Source organism: Bombina bombina, chromosome 7, assembly GCF_027579735.1.
Source record: "Bombina bombina isolate aBomBom1 chromosome 7, aBomBom1.pri, whole genome shotgun sequence".
NCBI classification, from domain to species: Eukaryota; Metazoa; Chordata; class Amphibia; order Anura; family Bombinatoridae; genus Bombina; species Bombina bombina.
This window is the reverse complement of record NC_069505.1, coordinates 38,078,786-38,084,470: the sequence shown is the minus strand read 5'-3', so window position 1 is coordinate 38,084,470 and position 5,685 is coordinate 38,078,786.

The window sequence follows — 5,685 nt, the reverse complement described above, 5'->3', positions numbered from 1 at the left end:
CCGGTCCCCATGAGGGGAAATGACAGCCTTCCAGCATTACATCGTCTTTTTAGAAATATGGCTAGTCATACCTTAAGCAGAAAAGTCTGCTAACTGCTTCCCCCAACTGAAGTTACTTCATCTCAACAGTCCTATGTGGAAACAGCAATCGATTTTAGTTACGGTCTGCTAAAATCATCTTCCTCTCACAAACAGAAATCTTCATCCTTTTCTGTTTCAGAGTAAATAGTACATACCAGCACTATTTTAAAATAACAAACACTTGATAGAAGAATAAAAACTACATTTAAACACCAAAAAACTCTTAACCATCTCCGTGGAGATGTTGCCTGTGCAACGGCAAAGAGAATGACTGGGGTGGGTGGAGCCAGGAGGGATTATATGGCCAGCTTTGCTGGGACTCTGCCATTTCCTGTTGGGGGAAAGAGATATTTCCCACAAGTAAGGACGACGCCGTGGACCGGACACACCAATGTTGGAGAAATAGGCCCCTCCCAACCTGTACTCACAGGTTGGGAGGGGCCTTAAAAAAAAAAAAAAAAACTATCCCTAGGTAAAAATCTAGTCAGCCATGTGGAAAAACTGGGCCCCAGAATAAAGTTATCACCAATATGAAAAACATTTATACACCTCAAGCAAACGTTATATCTATTTAGTAAAGTGAGTAAATAATAAAAATATTACCCTTTACAGCAAGCATGATACCAGTCATTATTAAATCACTGTAATCAGGCTTACCTTAAATAAATCCGGTATTGTCAGCATTTTCTAGCTTATCATTTCTCTAGAAAAATTTAAAACTGCACATACCTCAGAGCAGGAGACCCTGCACACTACTCCCCCAGCTGAAGTTACCCATCTCTTCAGTTATGTGTGAGAACAGCAATGGATCTTAGTTACAACCTGCTAAGATCAACAAAGACCACAGGCAGACTCTTCAACTTTCTGCCTGAGGCTAAAATAGTATAAACTTTTTATTGAAGATAAACTAAATTAACGCACCACATCTCTCTAGCTGCTTCCCTTATCGAGAGCTGCAAGAGAATGACTGGGAGGTGTCAGTTAATGGAGGAGCTATATAGACAGCTCTGCTGTGGGTGATCCTCTTGCAGCTTCCTGTTGGGAAGGAGAATATCCCACAAGTAATGGATGAATCCGTGGACTGGATACACCTTACCAGAGAAGGTAACATTTTATCACCTCTTTCACTTTACCCTTCCTAGTACTTAGAGTAGGCAAAGAGAATGACGGGGGGTGGAGTTAAGGGAGAAGCTATATAGACAGCTCTGCTGTGGTGCTCTTTGCCACTTCCTGTTTACTTGTGGGATATTATCCTCCTGCTAAGGATGAATCCGTGGACTCGTCGTATCTTAGATATATTGGGTCTAACATACCTAAATATTTAAAAATAGGTCACCGCCAGTTATTTACCGGTATTAGTAATAGTGTTAAGTTAGAGTATAACTACACCTTATAATTTCTTATACCTCTGGTTCTGCAGTGGCTGCCATATGATTCTATTTGTTTGACACTCATTTAGAGCAAATGTATTTATAATTGTAGGTAATCATAATCAGCCCTTGCTCTAATATTGGCATTTGCTGCCCCTGCTTTCACTGGATCTGCAGGCACTATGTGTATACTCTCTTGTTTGAATGGTTTAGTGCAATACGCTCATAGGCCTCTATTTACCAAAGTCTGGCGGACCTGATCCAACAGTGCAGATCAGGTCCGCCAGACCTTGCTGAATACAGAGAGCAATACGCTCTCCGTATTCAGCATTGCACCAGCCGCCAGCAAGGGGGGGGGGGGGGGTCAATCAACCCGATCAGAGCAGGCTGACAGGTTATGGAGAAGCAGTCTGTGACCACTGCTTCATAACTGCTGTTTCTGGCGAGTCTGCAGGCTCGACAGAAAAACGGGGCATCAAGCTCCATTCAGAGCTTGATTAGATAGGCCCCATAGTGTGTATGAGAGCTTGGGAGCTAGGTTGAAATACCCGGTTAGTCCCTCTGCAACTATTGAGTAACACTGTGCTTCCTTCTCTATTGGACACGCTGCTAGAGCCTACCAGTTATATTTATAATTGTAGGTAACCGTATTACGTTCTTATAATATAAGCGTATGCTACCCCAGCGTCCACAGATACTATGTATACACCGCTTCTATCGAGACTGCTTTCTACTCCGGTAGAGTGCAAGAATGCTTGGGAGCTGGGTTTGTTGCCGGGTTAATCCCACTGTGCAGGTACTGAGCAACAACACTATGCTTCCTTCTCTGTTGTGCACGCTGCTGGAACAATTTTCACAGCAGCGTGAGGACTACCAAATAGATGTCTCTACGCTCACTATATTGACGTTATTAGTCTATATAGTTTGCAGGTAATGGGATATCATTAAATGCTCTAATGATTATAGTATAGGAGTCGTAAATTGCCAGTGCGGTCAACTGATCTAAAGATATATTAAAACGGAGCTCATGTATGCTCCTACCCCCTAACGTGTTTCGCCCGTATAGGGCTTTTTGAAAAAGCCTCTAGCAGTGTGTCCAATACAAGGAAGCAGTGTTCCACAATATATGTATAGAGGGACTAACCTGGTATTTCAACCTAGCTCCCACATACACACTAAGGGTACTGCACTAAACCATTCAAACTGAAGAGAGTATACACATAGATAGTGCCTACAGATCCAGTACCAGTGAAAGCAGGGGCAGCAAACGCCAATATTAGAGCAAGGGCTGATTATGGTTACCTACAATCAAATACATTTGCTCTAAATTAGTGTCAAACAAATAGAATGATGATATTGCAGCCACTGCAGAACCAGAGGCATAAGAAATTATAAGGTGTATTTATACTCCAACTTAACAGTATCACTAATGCTGGCAAATAAGAACTGTGGCGGTGACCTAAATCCTTTGTGACTACAAAACAAGGGCACACATGACAATTGTTCGCTTCAAGTTAAAAACAAAAACATATTCACGTGTTGAAGCACTACACACTATCCAATCCACTTATTCAACTGGAAGATAATAGGAATCACACATCTGTTGAACACAGGAGTACATATTGTGGTACTAGACTTATATTAAACCTAATGTACTGAATACCTAATATAGCTTTTTTTTCTCTGATTTAGGCTACAATACCAATGTAACTATCTAACAAGTGATAGAATAATGTCTTTACTCTAGACAATACCTGTACAGTGTAGATTCCTGGTTAGATTTAACATTTATCAAAGGCAATAATGATTAACAGGAATCCAGGCAATGGATCTTTAGTTGTTTAATATGTTCACACACACTGGGTCCCATACTTTTAACATAACCTTAATAAGTTATTTTAACCTTCCCAGTTTCTCCATTCTTTAGACCTAGCATTGAGCGCTGCTAGTGCAGCCTCTGGGGGCTCTTCCCTCATTAGTCTGGTGCAATGAGATGTCTAAACTTGAGCATAACCACCATATACTGTATTTTTTTTACAATTCAAATAGTAACTGCATTAAAATTTACCAAGTCCAACTTTGTTCAGCTGAGATTTTGCTACTTTTCACTCAGAAAAATGAAACCAATACAGGGGTCGACAAATCTGTCAAAAATGTAGGAGCCAGTAAGGATATTTTGGAGCCTGGCAGTAGTATTTCTATATAGCTAGACAGTGGTAAAATTCTAGGAGCCAGTGGCTACCAGGTTTGTCGAGCCCTGACCTAATAGGTTATCTGGATTACCCAAACATTTGCATGCAACTCTGCGTCCACTAATCTATGAAGAGATTGAGTCTAATGAAGTCCCTCAAACATATGGTGTGCCTTTTATTAAAGCCAGCTTGCATGCATCTGGGCAGGAGGAGCTTGTGAGAATCTGGGTGAAAATGCCCAATAGCTTCATTTTGGCCAGGATCCCCACACAAGCTCCTCCTGCCCAGATTCTGAGATTTAATAATTATCAGGAACATACAAATAAAAGTAAAATCTGAAATATTTACCTCAATTTGGCATTGTGTGTATTCTCTTCAAATGAAAGTCTGAAAACTGAGCTACTGTAATTCTCAGAACGTGAATTACACCTGCTGACTTCTCATGGCTAAGTCCGCTACATATCTGAATTGACAGAACACCTGCAGAACAAGTCATTTTATACTAACATTACAAGAGTTACTAGCCTTGTCTGTAGACTAAAGCCCAGACTATCTCTTCCAAACAGGGCAAATGGTGGGTCGAATTCCAATTGCAGTAAAAATGTTTTTTTTTTTAAACATTAAGACTGATATCATTCCATAACACAAGTTTTGTAATAACAGTAATGTCCCTTTCAATAGTTGCAGCACATGTTTAGCTACCATTATATTTGGATACTTGCAATAAGCATGAAACCGTTTTTACAATTAAACACAATTTTCCAATGCATTTGAATCAAAATTGTTTCATTTTCTTTGAATCCTTTAAAGGAGCAGTAATGCACTACTAGTAGCTAGTTTAAACTATTGGCTGAACCAATGATGAGGCATATATGTGCCCAAGCCTATCATAAGATACCAAGAGATCAAAGCAAATCAAATATAAGTACATTGAAAAGTTGTTTAACAACATTTTAAATGTGGTTTAGTCTCTTCCCATGAGACTAGCTCAGCTGGGACAAAATGGCATCTTCAGATATTTATATAGCGCCTTTCTTTCAGTGGGACTCAAGTGCTTTTTCAGCTCTGAATTAACCTAATCGGCAGCTGATTAGTAATAGTTATTACCCAATTTAATGATACACAGAAGGATGAAAGGCTGAGTCAGCCCTGCCGGGATTTGAACCTGTGACCTTGGATCTTTTTTTTTTAAAAACAGGCTTTTTTTTGTAGTCAGGGCATTTACCAACTGAGCTACCTCACTGGCCTGATCCTAAGCTGGAGATGTCTGGTAGACTTGTGCATTTGTTTTATTCTGGATATAATTAATGCTGAAAATGACCCCCCCCCCACCGTGGCCATTTTCAGCATTTGTTATATAAAGAAAACAAATGCACACGTCTAATATCCAGTACACTTCCAGATAAAGTTCTTAGGAACCAAAAGAGCAGTCAGTACTCCCTTCAATAAAAAGTCTCTTCCTTCCAAATTCTTGAACATATAAAAGCAACATTTATGTTTATAATATCAATAGGTTTAAGAATTTTGAAGACATTAAATGTTTTCATGATTTGGATAAAACATTTACTTCTCTCTTGTTACCCTCTGCTGAATGAACAGCATTGCACTACTGGCAGATAGCCAATCAAAAAGGGATAGCAAGATAATGAAGCACATTTGAAAATAGTCTATTTAAGTGTCAAAATGACACGCAAGTTAAATTTTGCCTTTCATATCCCTATAAAATCGGCCACTACAGTGCAAAAGTTACATGCTCTAATTTGTAGAACATGTAATGTTAGAACCCCCTTATCATTAACCGCTGTAAACAGGAACAGTTAAGGCACAGCTTGTGAGGAGAAAACTGCTGGTCCTGATCAGACACTACAGGTGAACCAATCAGTGGTAGATGCAGATGATTGTCCCCACCTAATTAGTACATGTTTGCCCACTATAATGATTAAGTGAAGGAAAAGGTTGCCTGCTTATGGTTTCTTTAGCCTATGAAGAAAATGGACACCTCACAACTTTCAAACAAATCTTTAGTTACAAAGATACAATAG